A 17,821-nucleotide genomic window follows, 5' to 3' on the forward strand; every position below is an offset into this window, starting at 1 on the left:
TCTTTACTGCTCACTGGACAAGCAACTTCTCTCATTTGGCTCAGGGTTTGGCTCTTGAGACCAAGCAAACAGTCCACTGCAGGTGTGTGTGAGGGGTGGGGGCAAGACCACCAGGAGAGCATCATTTTAAGGGGAGCCAAAAGCCCGTCATACAAGCAGGAGCCCACACACAGGCATTCACTTTGCGCTGGCAGAAATCCCCATAACTAAGGTGATTTCTTAAAGATTTTCTTTAGAAGACATACTTGAGAATCAGAAAATTGAAGCTGGGAGGGCCCTTCTAATCCTCTAGTCTGAGGGTAAAACTGGCTTAGAAATGTTTGTTTGACCCACACAGTATTTTAAACACCAGGAGATTTCACATAAACATCCAGATTTTCAGCATCTCTCCAAGAGTCAGATGCTCTGGACAGCCTGGCTCAGTAGTTCCATCTGACACCAGCTGCTCATTTAGATGGAATCCGCATGTTAAAGTCAGGACAACCGCACCCTATAGGATTCACTCATTTACTTAACTACCTGACCCTGGAGGCATATGAGTTTGCAATGCCTAATCCAAATTCCCCCTTTTCAATGACAAGAAAACTGAGGTCTAAGAAGGTCCAGTGATTTGCTCCAGGTCTCGTAGCAAATTAGGCACAAAGCCAAGATTAGAACCCAAACCCTTCCACTTGGACCCTGTTAGGCATCCCAGCCAGAGTCTATTCTGACTAATGCTGCACTGGTTGTTAATTTTTTTTTTAAATCACCCATGTATCTAGGCATGGTTGATTCTATGGTGAAGAAAACAAAGTCCCAACCCTGGGGTCACTCTACTGAAGAATCAATGAAAGGGAATAAAGCAGGAGGAATTAAGGTAGAGATCAGGAAGAACTTCCAGACTCTTTAAATGATGAGATCTGGCAATAGCCTCCCTGAAGTCTTCTTTGGCTTGAGATACACCTCATCTGCTTGGTCTGGGGAATAAGAACATCTTGTGAGCCCCTCCAAAGGCTCAGGAGGAATCAGTTCTATGTTCTCCAAAGGGCACTCTTAAGATTCAGAGATTGTCAATGTGGCTCGGGCCTGTGATATCCCCATTACTTTGCCTTCCATCCCCATTCACGTAAGGCATTGCTGACTCACTTGTGAGTCTGAGTTTCAGGCAGTGAGATGTATGTTTCAACATACGGGCATGGATTTATAGCTACAAGGAATCTGGGAATTCCTCCTTCCTGCTCGTAGGCAGCTCTTCCTTTGTGAGGATGGGTCTCTCTTACCACCCAGAGGCTTTCATCTCTATAGTATCAATCATATGCCACTAAAGCCATGCAACCCAAATCCCACTTGTCTTGGCAGAGCAGAAGGCATGGAAACTGGGACTGTTCCCAGTGGTTTAGTACAATGGGGAACTTAGTGTCCCTGGTGTCAGTAATAGCACTAGACTGGGCTACTTGTTGGTGGGGCCATAGAAGAGGCTGAACAATCCAATTCTGTGCTCTCTCAGAGGAGCTCAGACCCCATCCAGCCTTCTAGAAGGCATTTTGGAGCCCACCATGACTACCCTAAATCCTACCCTGATTTATATCTAGCTCCATCCAAGTGTTTCAAGGTCCTGGGGCTACAGGTGAGCCTAACACATTGCCTAAACTGCAGCCTGAATTGTTGTCCTTCCTCCATCCTCTTACTCCCTATAGAGGCACCCCAGAGTGTGATCCAGATTTGAGGTTCATTGAGATTTCTACAGTGGAAGCTGCAGCAGAAATAAATTTATAAATGAATCTCTCTTTCTAGCCCAGGCGATGAAACTGACTTCAGTTTGGGATTTGGGGTGGATTCCTCACTAAAGTGTTCAGAATTATTAGTTTCTTTTTTTTTTCCTAAATTTTATTTATTTATTTGACAGAGAGATCACAAGTAGGCAAAGAGGCAGGCAGAGAGAGAGGGGAAAGCAGGTTCCCTGCTGAGCAGAGAGCCCTATACGGGCTCAGGGTCCCAGGACCCTGAGACCATGACCTGAGCCAAAGGCAGAGGCTTAATGCACTGAGCCACCCAGGCGCCCCAGAATTATTAGTTTCTGACTCTCTTTTTATCCTTGAACTGAGCCAAGCACTGGTAAGCATTCTCAAAGAAGCAGCTTACTTTATTCCAAACTTGGATCTATGGGGAGGGTGAGTAGGGGGAAAAACAAGGCTCAGTAAATCTCTTAGAAGTAAGCTGTCTCTAAATCCCAGAGTCCACTTCCACCTGCTCTGGAGAAAGCAGCTTCTATTGGCCCTGCAGACAAAAGACCCAAATAAGAAACCACCACGAATGTGAAGATTCACAGTCCTGATTTTAAATATGCAGCCCTGTCAGGACAGAGCAGTGTCCGATTTTGACTCCACCATCAGCACCCAACAACGTATCCTGTGATTATATGCTGCTGTCAAATGAGATCGTGGATGTGAAAGCTTTCTGAAATTGGCCAAGTGTGAATGGGAGGGGTCGTCGCTGCACTTATCTGCTCTTTGTTTTCTCATGCAAATCATTCTCTGGCTTCAGTCAAGTCCTTTCGCACAGCAAGGCACAGGCCAGACAAGAACTCTTGTGAGCCGGTAGCTGCTAGCACAGGTCAGGCTCAGCGTAAGCTACGTGAGCACTGGACATGTGTTGACTTCAGAAAAATGAGTTATCTGGGGATACAGAAGCTTATGGAGGACAGCATGGTTAAGACATTGGACTTCTGTCCAATAGGACTGATTGACCAAATGTGTTTATCTCTTTCCCCTCCTCCAACCATTCTAGAACAAGCACAAGATTAAGAGAGGACAAAAAGCATGGTGGCAGTGGGTGGGGGGGGGGTGGGGGTGGGGGGTATGGATAAGAAGGGATGAAAGATCGCAACAGAAATATTAGGAGATGAAATATTATTTCAACAAAAATAAGGAGTGGGGACAGCTGATGTTTTGGTTATAAAGCTTTCAGTACTCTTTGATTTTTAAAGCAGATAAACATAATATTTAAGAAAGATATTATCATCATGTACTTTCAAAGACAAAACAAAAAGCACTGGGGAGCCAGGAGACCTGAGCGTCAGACCTTTCTTTGGCATTTGGTAACTGCCAAGCTTGCAAGCTTGTCGCTGCTGCTCTCCGAGCCTGAACCCCTCATTGGAAGGAGCCAAATGAATTCTGCAATTACCATCTAGTTCTAACAATTCCTAGTTCAGGGATTAAATTCTAGAGGCAGCACTGATGGCCTCAGAAAACCAACCTATGCTTTGGAATTCATCAAAACTTGTCTCGAATTTCCCTTTTCTTGATTTCTAGTTATGTTAACTAGCTGGACTTCAGCTTACTCCTGTCCTGCGTGAGGATACTGACAGTTTCACCAGGATTGGTGAGAAGATCAAATTAAATAACTAAAACAGTAATAGGCTTATGCAAATGTTATTTTTCTCCACCATCTTTAAGCAAGGATCTGGTGCAGTTCTGGGTACCAGGCATTTGCTTAATGGAAACCTGGAGAATTCAGAAATGAGCTACTGTGTATTTATTCTTGGGGTCAGGAGGTAATGAAGCACTTCATTTCCTTTGAGTGGATTAGGGGCCAGGTCCCAGTGTGGATCTCAGAACCTGGTGAATAATTCCTTTGAGGAGATGTCTCTAGGGAAAGGGCAGACCAGGGAGGGTATAAATGAGAGGTTCGTTGACCAAGCAGGCACCCCACCTCGCATCCCGCCCCGCCCCACGCTTCCACTGTGGGACTTTCTCTTAACACAGTCCACATACCCAGCCTCAACCTAGATCAACCTCCTATCCATTAACCAGTGGTTCTTCAGGAAAGGTAAAGATGACATGCAGAGGGCTTTCCACATTCTTGAGGGGCCCTGGATTGGCACACTCATTTCCACACTACCAGCTCCCTTCTACACTAATTTCTCCACATCCCCTAAAACTTTAGTTGTATAGTATTCAAAAAGGTCGTTTGATCAGGTCCCTGCCCCCTAGAAACCTCAGCCTGAGCCCCACCTCATTCCTACAGTCTGAACCCCCATTTGTCTGAGCTAAGCCGAGGCCTAAAAGGTGACTGTATGCCATGGAGGGTTAGCCCAGCCAAGGAAAGAAGGGAAGATGCACCTATAAATGTAAGCGTTCAGTGTTGACCTCATGTAACTCCTGGCCAGGAGAATCCCAGAGTCAAGAGCAAACAAGGTTTAGGTCTTTCCTAAGACAGACTCAGATCAGAGGCCTGAGCCCATCCCATGTGAAAAACACAAGCATCACTCCCTCATTCATCAATCAGTAAATATTTATTGAACACCTACTATATGGCAGACAAATTCTCCACCCTCATGAAACTTACCGCCCCCTATTGTCTTCTTCTATTGGTACTGAAACCCTATGTTTAAACTTTCACTTATGTGTCCTTCTGCTATTGTGACTACCTCCTCTCTGCTAAGTTCCAGCCCCATTCTAATCAATCCTATAGCCCTCTGTGAGCTCTGATCCATTCATTCTCCTGCTCAAAACATTCTGTGATGTCCCAAGGTTTCTTGAATCAAGAAACTGTATTCATTCATCTAGTAGATATTTATTGTGTATCTACTATGTGCCAGGCTCTGTTCTAGGTTCTGGGGGATACAGCAGTAAGAAAGACAGGAAAGAACTTCTGCTTTCAGAGTGCTTATATTTTAGTGGGGGAGACAGACCATAACCAAGATAAATAAGCAAAACAAGTGAAGCACGTTAGTTGGTGATAAGTTCCAAGAAGAACAATAAATCAACAGAGATTAAGCAGGGGAGGGAGCAGGGGAGAAGTAAAATGTTACACAGACTAACCAGGGAGAAGATGACATTTGAGCAGAGATCTAAGAGAGTAATGGATGGAGCCCTGTAGATAGCAGAGGGAGGATTATTCCAGAAGGAGGGGCTGGCAAGTGCAAAGGCCCTGAGGTGAGCACATGCTTGCCCATTAAAGGGTGGACAGGGAGGTCAGTACGGAGTTCAGTGACTGAAAAGAACAAGGAGCAAGGGAGAGTGTTGGGATATGAGGACTGAGAGATAATGACTTTGGCTTTTACTCTGAGGGAGATAGGGAGCCACTAGGAGCTTTAAGGTATAAGAGCAACATGGGGTGACTCATTTTGCAGCATCACTCTGCTGCTGTGTTTAAGATGGAAAGAAGGGAGGAAAAGGCCAAGTAGGGAGACTAGTTGGAAGGCCCCTCTCTCACCCTAGCCTGCTTTTTCCAACCACATATCTTACCTTATAGCCCTAATAGACTTTTTCCAGAACATACGCTGTTGTTGCTGGCCTCCCATTCTTGATGAAGTTGCTTCCACTTGGAATATTAATAATAATACAATGAGAATAATAGCTACTACTTCCTAAGCTTCCATAACTCCAGTCAAATGTGTGTTTTTTAAAGTATTACCTAATTCACTCATAGTCATTATTTCATTTAATGTTGATATTTTGTCCTATGTATTAGGAAAGCTGAGGCTTTTTACAAAATGTCACCAACTGGAAGGTCCCTGGGCCCAACCACAAGATATAGAAAAATTGTTGCCCTTGGATCTCAAAAGCAGCTTTTCCATCTTTGAGGAAGATGTGACTTTTCTGGGCATTTCCTCACTGGAAATCTGAACAAATAGAAAGAGAAATGTTGAAGATGACCCTAAAAAATCAATATCAATTTTCCAAATAGAAAAAAATAGAGGCAAAAGACATGTTGGGCAAAGAAAATAATATCGCAGATGTTCAGCGGTACCACGTGGGAACGGCAGTTTGCTGGAACTTTAGTATTTGTAGGGCCACATCAGTCAGGAAACAGACCTAGAAGGCCTCGAATGCCATATCAAAGAGTTGGGCTTTCTCCTTTTTATAGTCATGAAGTACACAAACTTTCATGGAAAGTACACAAACAAACAAAAATCTTGTTGAAGCTTGAGCAAGGTAAGAGTGTCTGGAAATGCTCAAACTCTGGAGACACGGAGAGAGAGAACGCTTTCCTTTTAAAGGAAGCAGACATGGAGCTCTGGCTGATAGTTGCCATCCAGGAAAATAGGCCCAGGTTTGCCACTGGGAAATCTAGACTTTTATGTAAAACTTTTTCTATGTTTGCAACACATTTTACGAAATTTTAACTATGTGAGCCAGATAGAACACCCCCAGGAGCTGTCATTTGGGGGCTTTTGCCCTGGAGTATAAAGGAGCTCCAAGAAGACAGGGGCTTTGTCTTGTTCCCACTGTCTTCTCAGGGCATGGCACAGGGCCTGGCACACAGTAAGGGTTCAGTGCATACATACGGGTTAGTAATTCATATTTCTACTTACACTTGGGGAAACAGAGGCTCACACAGGATAATAGATCACCCAGCAAGTGGCCATACTCTTGGTCCAAATCAAATCTCTGAACTTGAAATGAGACAAAATGACTCCCAAGGGAGACAGATTATGAGTAGAAACTGTTCTTCATCTAACCCTTACACCACCTGCTTCCCCAGGGCTGTTTCCATTTGTTACCAAAATCTTGTGTGAGGCTCCCCCTGGTTTTAACTCCCCTGGGATACTTCTGATCCTACTCTGTCGGGCTGTTTTTTTCCCTTATTTTGCTCAGACCTAGGAATTAGAGACAAGGCAGCCCACACACCACCTGTCCCTCCCCTGCACAGCGACATCTGTGTAACGTGGAGCTGCTAGCAGCAGCACTTTCCCCTGGGCCTTTCAGACCCAAGGAAGGACCCACAGGGCCTTCACTGGCCTGGAGCCTGGCTGACAAATCCCTTAGCGAAGCCAAGTAGCTGCTCTGGTTCACTAGTTACAAAACATTATGGGCAGAGCTGGGCATAATCGCTGCATAAATAGAAATGGAAAGAGGAAGGAAAACAGCAGAACCAGTGAATGGGGATTTGGGGAGATAAAATACTAGACTTTGAGGCTTCTAAAATAAGATGCAGGATTTCTAATAAGACCTACGCAGTTGACATAAAATCAATCCTTGCTCTGGCCTTTCTTCCTCTAATGGGACAGTAGGTCAGTTAGTCAGTCAATAAACATTTATTGTTCAGTGTTCAACATACTTCCGTAACTGCAGGTAATGATTTGAATGATGCCCGTGAACTGAGTGTGTCACGCTTCATTCATATATTTTTGGCTCTTTTAATTCAGGAAGAAAGGATAAGGAGAGAAGGAAACATTAGCCTGTCTTACCCACTATTATAATTTACAAGGGAAAGTTGCTCTTCCTCAATACAATTCTAAGAATAATTTCCTAAGATCAGCCTTTCTGGAATCTGAGGAACGGCCGAGGTTCTGTGCCCTTGCCCTCTGTCCAGGAGTCCCCCTGCAGTGCTGCAGATCGGCCAGCCAGGTTCCTCTTGCCCACATCTATTCTCTTTAAACGACTTTATTTTCAAGCATAGAGGGAAACTTTTTAAATTTAATTTGTAGAAAAGTCTCTTCCCCAAGTTCACTCAGCTGGTCCATGGTGCGTGGGAAGCTAACCCCACCCCATATGACTGACCCCGTGCCCTTTCCATTAGGTCATGAAGGGGAACGAAAAGCTTCGGAATGTTAATCTTGCCCACAGGCCTGAAGTCATATCCCAGGATGTAGATGTGTGGGACCATCTGTCTGTCCTGGGGGCGTGAAGAAGGCAGCACGCTCTGTCCTTGACCCTGACTGACTGAGCCCAGGGGCTGGCTCTGGAGCTTTCGGGGCCTGGGAACCTCTCTCAGTATGTCGGAGTCTGGAGGCCCTGAGAGTTTCGCTCTGTTTCACAGCAAGCATCAGCCCCTCTCAGTTACTATTCTGTGCTGTGGCAAGTGCCAGCTTGTCTTCCCGTCCCGCCCAGCCCGGGAACCCAGCGGCGTTCCTCGTTCAGGCCCAGACCCGTCCTGGCAGCCTGGATTCCACTGCCGCAGCTGGAAGCTCCTCTCAGCCCAGTGACCACTTCTTTCTGGTTTTTGTCACAGAGGAATTTCTATTCCAGCCGTTTGGGGAGGTAGGGGTGGGCGGCCACAGACGTCTCCCTTGAATCACAGAGCGGTGGGGAGCAGGTCAGTGTGCAGAGAAGGAACGATGGGAGGGAGCGAAGGGAAGCTTTAGATCTTCCACTCCTGAGGCTGTTTCATCCCCAAATCCAAGGTAAATAAAGGAGCTGGGGAGGCTGGATTGCACCCAGCAGCCCAGCCCTGAGTTCTAGCCCTGACAGAGAGCTGAAAGGAGGACTTTCTGGCATTCCCACACTGGGGTGGGAAAGAGGCTGGGTCTGGGCAGGTCTGTAGAGCCCTTGTTCCCTGTGGCCCTGGGGGAACACGCCCCAGTTTGCTGACCTCTCTGGTAGCAGTCTATCAGGTAGGAAGCTCAGCCTCTGATTGCTCACAGGCTGTGTGTGGGTGTGTGTAAGCAGACTGTGTAGTGCATTTGTGTGTTTATTGTTTATCTGAAATTCAGATTTATCATGGTGTTCCAATATAGGGGGGCAGGGCTCAGGAGAACCAGAGTGAGGCTGATGCTTCCATCCCTCTGTCCCTCCAATTTCAGTGAGGTAAGGGCCAGTTTCTGGAACATATCCCTGCTTTGACCTGCTCTCCACCCAAAAGCAAAAGAATTCCTTGGGCATTGGCCTTCCAGGCCTGTGCCGGTGCCCCAGCCCACATAGCTAGGGCCCCTCCGCCTTCAGTTCTGAAACTCCAAAGACTTTCATGTCAAGTGTTAATGTCCCATTCTGGAGCCCCTTTGAAGATGAAAAGCCCTCCTGAGAAGTGAAGGGTTCTGTTGTTGTAATTAACATAATTATAAGCAATTTTTCCCATAGCCCTGTAGAAAACTAGGGGACTTCACTTCTTGTGAGAAATACCTACCCCGCTCTCTCCGGAGACGGCCAACCTCTTCTCATCCAACCCTAAGGTAGATGTCCCTGCAAGCCCCAGTCTCTGTTCCCACCCACCTTGACTTAGACTTGGTTTTGGTTTTGGTTTTACCTTTTCAGATGATTCAGCACCATGACAAAGCATCCAGATCTCTGGGCACAGGAACTGCCACCCTCTCCCGGGACATGTCTGTGCGTCCTTTCCTGGCTTGAAAACACCTGGTGAATGGTAAAGCCTCAAGCTACCATTTCGACCTCACCCCTGAACCAGACATAAGGGATGCCAACTGCTGCCATTCCACATCTCAACCCAAGTGTCCTGACTCCTGGGAGCAAACTCTTCCCGGATTCCAAGAATCAGTGGCTGCCCTGCAGAGTGACCACGTGGGAGGACACGGAAGCACTTCTCTCTGGAGGTAGCTGGTCACACAATTGTAGCGAGGGCAGCTAAAGGTCATGCCCAGAGGCCCTGTGCAGAGTCTGCTGTCTTCATTCTTTCAAGAATTGCATCCTTCTGCTGTCACCAGGGAGGTGATCGACTCTTTCACAGAAAGACGCACAGCATTTCCTTCCCTAAAGGTTTAGCAGAGAGGAGATGCTTAGCGTTACTAATTGTGCCAAATTAATCTGTTTGTCATAGGCCAAAGAAGCATCTCTCTCTCTCTCTGGATTCCCAGGGCTCTAAACAGCTTTGGGGTTTCCTGGCATACCTAGAGTATGACTCGTACCTGGCCTGTTATATGATTGTCAAAACTTACAGAAATGTCTGATGTGGTTACTGTTGACAGTGCAGACTGCCAACTGCCCCAGCTGGCCAAAAGTTCAACAATTTTATTTTTTTATTCTTTTTAAACATTTTTTTAAATTCATTTGACAAAGGCACAGCGAGAGAGGGAATACAAGCAGGGGAATGGGAGAGGGAGAGACATGCTTCTCACTGAGTGGGGGAGCCCCATGTGGGTCTTGGTCCCAGGACCCTGGGATCATGACCTGAGCCAAAGGCAGATGCTTAACGACTGAGCCACCCAGGCACGCCTCAAGAATTTTAGACTGTAGACAGATGATGGCCAATTAATAAGATGTTATAAAATTTCCCTGACTCCTAAATCTGTCTTTACTACCTTTGTATTGGTCTTACCCTAGGTTCTGTTAGGAAATCACAACAAAGGAGAGTCTTGGACCCCATGTTCTCAGAACCTGGTCCTCACAGCCTGCTCCTTTCCCCACATACATGCATGCACACACATGCACATGCACACACACATATGCAAGTATTCATCTGGAAGCCACAGAGCCAACTCCTTCTCACCCTTCCTGTTTCATTCAGTTAAATTTAACAGGAATTTACACTTCGAGAGTAAATAATGCATGACAGCTGTAACAGCTCATATTATTATTGACCTAGTCTCTCTGAGATTCAGAGTTACCCAAACATGTCAGATGAACTTGGGGCATCCTAACAGGGGCTCAGTGACAGACAGTTGGGACTAGGCTGCTGAAATGACCTTCATCACAAGACAGGAGAGAATCTGGACGGGTGTCCAAGGGCCTCGACCTCATCAGAGGGGAGATCAAACTCTGGGAACAGCATGAGGCTGATGCTGGAGCCTCCTTCCGACCCATCTAACTTGACACTGTGGGAGTGTCTGGGGAAATGGTTGTCAACTGAAGGATGGTACCAGTGGAACCCAGATCTGCCTTGGCATGCCTGAGGCTGAGTGTGACAAATTGGGGGAGCTGAGAGAGGGGGAAAGGAGTGAAGGGGAGAATGTCTGCTCTTGCCCTCAGAACACAGCCAGTCTTCAGCAGTGATTGCTTAACATGAGCGTAACCAAGACTGACCCTTTGGACTGTGCCAGCATTGTTGAGAGATTTGGTCACAACACGGGGAGGATGTACTTCTGGCTAATGTATGCGTGTGGAAGCTTGATGTCTTAGTCCATTTGGGGTGTTATAGCAGAATACTACAAACTGGGTGGCTTATAAACAATGGAAATTTGTTTCTCACAGTTCTGAGACTGGGAAGTCCAAGATCATGGTGTTGGCAGATAGGGAGTTTGATGACAGCCTGCTTCCTGCTTCCTAGAAGGCCATCTTCTTGCCGTGTTCACGCATAGTGAAAGGGATGAGGGAGCTCTCTGGAGTCCCTTTTATAAGGGCACAGATTCCACTCATGAGAGCTCCACCTTTATGACCTAATTACTTCCCGAGGTCCCACTTCCAAATACTATTACCTTGGGGGCTAGGATTTCAGCATATGAATTTGCGGGGAGGACACATATACTCAGTCCATTATGCTCAGCATCTTTGGGATTCCTATATTAAAAGAAACTCATTCTTTTTACTTAAAACCAAAGCACAGGGATAACTTTGAAGAATGACTATTCTTCAAGTAATATACTCTACTTGGGAAACAAATGTATCTTCCCTGAGAGGAAAGGGTAGCGTTTTCTTCATTTTAAAATCAGGAATACATAGCTCTTTGACTTCTTTATCTTTTAATGATTTTCAAGGTTCTTTTGTTTTCTGAAGAGAAAAGACTGATTTCAGGGTATATTCCTGGATGATTGAAAAAAATTTTCTCCTTGGATCCCAGCTGCCAATGTTCAACCCTTACCCAAACTACCCTCCTTTCCCTTTCCACTGGGACCTGTCTTATCTCAAGTCACCATCATCCACACCAGCGACTAAAAGGATGGCTGTTACAGTTACTTTAGGATTGGAGGACATAGTGATCCAAACATTCTTCAGGATCCCAAACCCCTGGCCTTGTCTTCGGGCAGAACTGGAGAAGCTACGGTTTGTGGAATCAGGGTAGAATACCCCACGGTTCCCCACACGGAGCTCCAAACAGCTCTGCGATCTGCCCTTGTGGAATTTTCAGTGCAAGACTTCATAATAAACTCACAAAAGGACATCTTTAGTTACAAATTTTACGTCGAAAATTTTCAGGTCTAGTCAGGATGAATGCCTTGAGAAGAAAGCGAAGAGAAATAAAATGCACAAGAATATGTAAGAAATATTACTCATGAGAAACATATCTCAGAAATCTCAGAATCTCAGAAAGGCTGATGCTTACTGGGGCTTCCCTGTTTGAAGAAAAAATCTGCCCCCAGCAAATGGAAGGTAAATTATTGCCCAAGCAAAAAAAGTCAGATCACTGAAGCCTACCACACCAATATGATAGGCTCCCTGGCTTGGCCTGCAGCTTGGGGGCTACACTGGGGAGTGATCTGGTAATAATTGAATGTGGGAGAATGTAAGCGCAGCTGTTGTTGATTTGGGTTAAAAGGCAATTATGGATTCAATTTCATTCAAGACCATAATTCTTCATTTTTCAAAACGCAGGACCACAATCTATACTCACATCTATACTTCTTCTCTCCAAAAGGAAAAAAAAAAAAAAAAAAACCTCTTGCAAATGGTCATATAGATTGGTTGGTGGCACTCAGAAGAGTCACAGTTTTCTTGGGCAACATGACATGTTAAAGACAAATGAGGAAAAAATGCATCATCTTTAAGTCAGGCTATCACAGGCTGGATGAATCACTCCCCCTTTCTGCTCTCTCAGTGCATGGCTCATACATTTATTAAAAAGTTGATCATGGGGGTGCCTGGGTGGCTCAGTCATTAAGCATCTGCCTCCAGCTCAGGTCATGATCCCAGGGTCTTGGGATCAAGCCCCTCATTGGGCTTCCTGCTCAGCGGGAAGCCTGCTTCTCCCTCTCCCACTCTCCCTGATTGTGTTCCCTCTCTTACTGTGTCTCTCTCTGTCAAGTAAATAAATAAAATCTTTTTAAAAAGAAAAGAATTGATCATGTCGTGATGTCACAGAGAATCATGGGCTTCTAGTGCCACCTCTTCCCTCTGGACTGTGAGTTCCCTGAGCCAAGGGCCTTTGATTCTTTTGCGTGAATGCCCTTGGCACTCAAGATATGCCCAGAGTACAGTGGCACACAATCAGTGATTACTCAAACAGCAAATACCCTCCTAGTCCTAGACTGGACCCAGTGGCCCATAGGAAGTGTAAACTCCTTTAGTACTTAATGTGGGTTGGAGATTTGAATCCAGATCCATCTGAGTCCAGTACCCTCCCTCTTAACCTCTTTGTTAACCTACCTTCCTGAGAAGGATCGGTCAGTAAGTGGAAGAAAATAATCACTTTCTTGCTCCCCCAGTGTCTGTTCCTTCTCCGTCACCTTGCTGGTTCTCCCTCAACCGCTCCCTCCCCCCAGCCTCTTAAATTTGCAGGGCCCCAGGGCTCAGTTCTCAGGTCTCCTCTCGTATTTATACTAGGTGATCTCATCATGTCTTATTTATATGCTGACCACTCCCAGATGTGCCTGGGCCTCCTGGCATTCTGGACCTCTCCCCTGAAGCCCAGATGTGCACACATCTCTGACTACCTCTTGAATCTCTCTCCTTGGGTGTCTAATAGAATTCTTAAGCTCATGTGAATCAAATTACCTTTTTTGCTAGGCAGATGGATGCAGGATCTCTGAGGACAGAAAGGCAGGACAGAAGTTAACAGCTTAGGAAGCAAGTCCCTTAAGTTGGTCATTGGGATGTCCTCGTGTTGTAACCATGCCCTGCACAGGGACCAGTATGGCGGGTATGGATTTCATAAACTGAATTCACCATAGTCTCTACTTAGGATGATTCTCTCAGCGACACTTGAGATGCTAGTTTCGAAAATGTTGAGAAGTGAAAAAAAAATGTTGAGAAGTAGAAGAAAGCATTTGGTAAAAATATGAAAAAGTCTCTGAAGTCTTGGTGGGCAGCATGGGTACCAAACTAAATATTCAGGGGAGGCATCAAAAAGGGAGATTTAATAGCTTTGTCTCCTAGACCAGATATCATTAGGATTTCTCTAAAGTCTACATCTGATCGTGTAACCCTATGGCCCAAAATTCTTTTTTTTTTTTTAAGATTTTATTTATTTGTTTGACAGAGAGAGACACAGCGAGAGAGGGAACACAAGCAGGGGAGTGGGAGAGGCAGAAGCAGGCCTCCTGCCAGCAGAGAGCCCAAGGACCCTGGGATCACGATCCAAGCTGAAGGCAGACGCTCACCAACTGAACCACCCAGGCATCCCTGGCCCAAAATTCTTTAGCAGTTTCTCACCTCATGAGGGGTTGGGGCTGAACCAACACCTCCTCCGACCCAGCAAGGCACACAAGGCCTTCAGCTGACAGCCTTTTCACTTGTTGGACTCTCCAACCACTCCTCTCTCATCCATCCACCCCAGCAACATGGACTTGCTCTTCTCCAAACACATCTTTACACTTTTGTTCATGCTATTCCCTCTCCATGGAATATTCTTTCCCTACTGTTCACTTGGGAAACCCTGACTTGACATATCCTCTGTGCAGTTCCCTATGACCCTCACCCTCCCGTCCACAGAAGAATGAGTTTCTTTATACTCTGCGTTCCAAGAACCCCTTGTGCATTCTTCTAATACAGATTTGTTTTGTTTTGTTTTGTTTTATATTTTTAAAGCTTTACTTATTTATCTCCAAATCCAGCGTGAGGCTCGAACTCATGACTCAAGATCAAGAGTCACATACTCTTCCAACCAAGCCAGCCAGGCATTCCCAAATAGAGATTTTAGCCCATGACGTTGTTAGTATTTATTACTTGCTTTGCCTCCCCAATTAGAGTATGAGACCTTCAAGGGAAAAGCCTAAGACTGAAGCTTTAAAAATCCTTGATGCTTAGCATCATGCCTGGACCACAGTGACTGATTAGTAATTGTTTGATAAATGAATGAAAGTATGCATGCTGAGCCCTGCGCCAAAATATGAAAAGTAGAGTATAATTATACCAATAGTCCACTGGAGAGAGGAATGTAAAGCTTTGCCCCTCTAGCAAAGCATTTTAGGCTCCAACTCAATCAGATTAATATAATTTGATAAACTATTTCATTTTTAGGCTTGACCTAATGTAAATCAATCTCTGATAAACCTGAGGGAAACGTGTTTATTAAAAATCACTATATGCCAGACTCTGGGTTTGACAACGAGTACTTCTTATGGGTCCAGATGAACAAAAAGGGTAGGAACTATATATACTGATATTTTACATTTCTATGCTATGTAGAGTGCACTGAAGTGCATTACGAAGCTTTTCTTTTCTCAGAGTCTCATTTTCTTTTTTTTTAAAGATTTTATTTACTTATTTGACAGACAGAGATCACAAGTAGGCAGAGAGGCAGGCAGAGGGGAGGGGAAGCAGCCTCCCTGCTGAGCAGAGAGCCCAATGTGGGACCCTGGGATCCTGACCTGAGCCGAAGGCAGAGGCTTTAACCCACTGAGCCACCCAGGTGCCCCACAGAGTCTCATTTTCTCAAATGTGCTCCACCTTAAAAATTTATTGCCCCTTACACAATAAATGCAATGGAATCCGATGACTACACAGCTTTCTAATTTCCTGTTGTCCTATATCTCTCATATCCTATCTTGAACACACATACACACACACAGACACACGCTGTTCATGAAGTCAGCTAAAACAACTCATACAGCCAAAGATCTAGAATCTAGATCAATTTGGAATTCAATCCTCATGTTCAAAGAAAGTGACCGACTGATGAATGCTCAAGGGCAGTAGTACCCCCCACCCCCCACCCCAGCCCCCAAACAACCTTTTTGGCTGCTTCCTTGGCATTAGCATTTATGGTTTCTGCACTTATCCCGGTGTATTACAAGAATCTGCATATTTGTGCCTACCTAAACAAGACGGCAAACTCCTTTAAGAGGCCAGCATGGGTCTTGTTCTTTCTCCTAGCCTCAGCTGCTAGCGTAGCACCAGGCACACAGTGTTTAGTATATGCGCTTTTTAATGAATAAATACTCATTTCATTATAAGGGTAATGAGATACTGATTTCTTTTTTTTTTTTTTAGGATTTTATTTATTCATTTGTCAGAGAGAGAGACCACAAGTAGGGGGAGAGGTAGGCAGAGGGAGAAGCAGGCTCCCCACTAAGCAAGGAGCCCGATACCGATCCCAAGACCCTGGAATCATGAACTGAGCTGAAGGCGGACGATTAACCAACAGAGCCACCCATGCATCCGGAGATAACCTATTTCTACCAGCATTCTCAGGGAGGGGCTGAATTACTTTGGGGTGTATAGAAACACGTGTGTACACACGTGGTGGGGGAGTTGGTCTTGGGTGTAGGCAACTGTCTGATTTAAGACCTCTGGAGGAGAGCAGGCAAATGCATGGGTGTGCATGCATTCTCCAGAACAGTAGCTGAGGAGTCCAAACTTCCATTATTAGACAGTCATAACTTTGGGTTACATAAGGCTCCCTGTCAACGTATCTTGAACCCATGTGACCTTGTTATTATGTAAGTTATCACATTAGTTTCAGAATTCAAATATCTTCAGTATCTGATCTGTAGCCTCAAGTTGTACACCCCTACCTCCCCACACACCCCCTTGCCTAACCCCCCAGGCCTCCCCCTCTGTTGCAAATCTGAGATAGACTCCTGCTAATTTTCTGCAGTTTGCGTTAGAAAGTGGTTTGTTTATTCATCTTTTCAAAAATATAGCTATACATCAAATCAACTCTTTCAAGCATATACACATTAATATTTGCAAGGGATGAAAACATATCAATTTGTAGAACTCCATGAGTTCATAATGATACGAAAAACAAAAACAAAAGCTTGATTAATCATCATTACAAGATAGCAAATTGACTCCTTGTGTTGAAAATGTGTAAATGAAGGGAGAGAATCAAGCATTTATTCTGCCTTTCCTATATAAATTATATTACTGGGTAGACCAAATTTAAATAAAGGAGAAGTTTGTCTTCATAGAAATAGTTCAGCAAGTGAGTGAAGACGAAATAATAGACTTAGGAGATCACTCTTGTGACACAATTAGAACACAACCTCTAGTGAATTGATGAATTTAGACATTAAGCATCAATGGCTGATAACATCACAAATAAAAGACAATCAGACATTATACACCTCTTGTAGGAAGTACAAAATACCAACTATAATGAAGTCTGATCAAAGTTCTAGATCCAGCAACCTATTTGTAACAATATAGAAAAGAGAAGACATGAAACCATCAAAGTGTAAAGAAAACAAAGATGAGATTTATGAAACAATGAGAAATTTGAATACCAATTAGATACATGATGTTATTAAATAACTTACAATTTTTTAGGAGAAATAATGCCACTGTGGCTATTTTCAAGAAAGAATCCTTATCTTGTTGAAATGTGTGCTAAAATATGCACAGATGAAATCATATGATGTCTGGGATTTGCTTCAAAAATAATGCGGTGGGGGGGGGGGAACGCCTGGGTGGCTCAGTGGGTTAAGCCTCAGCCTGATCTCAGGTCCTGGGATCAAGCCCCGCATTAGGCTCTCTGCTCACTGGGGAGCCTGATTTCCCCTATCTCTCTCTGCCTGCCTCTCTGCCTACTTATGATCTCTGTCTATCAAGTAAATAAATAAAATCTTTAAAAAATCTTAAAAAAAATAATGCGGAATGGGGGAGGTCAGGGCAATGGGTGGGTGTATACATGAAACAAGATGGCCTTGCCTTGGCAATTGCTGAAGTGAAGTAATGGGTACATGGGAGTGCATTACTCCATATTATCTACTTCTCTATTTCTTGACATTTTCCAAAGAAAAAGATTTTTTCTTTTAAATTATTAACACTTCCTTAATATTCTGATATTCTTGTCCTAGGGCACAACCATTTCTCTCCCATCTTTTGAGATCATTATCCAAGGTACTCTCCGGGGAATTGCAAATATCCTAGGAAAAGTTACATTAATTCATTAATATCTTTGCATACTAGTTAAAAGATTATTTCCTGGGCCATCTTTACTTCTGAGAATACTGAGTGCCTGAGGATAAAAGTGAAAGAAAACCCTGGAGGAGGGAAAAGTAAGGGCTGGGTGTGAGAAGAAGAAAGGAAGAATGAATTTGGCCTTCATTACGATTTTCCCAGGGCTT

Source organism: Martes martes (assembly GCF_963455335.1).
Source record: "Martes martes genome assembly, chromosome: 15".
Taxonomy (NCBI): domain Eukaryota; kingdom Metazoa; phylum Chordata; class Mammalia; order Carnivora; family Mustelidae; genus Martes; species Martes martes.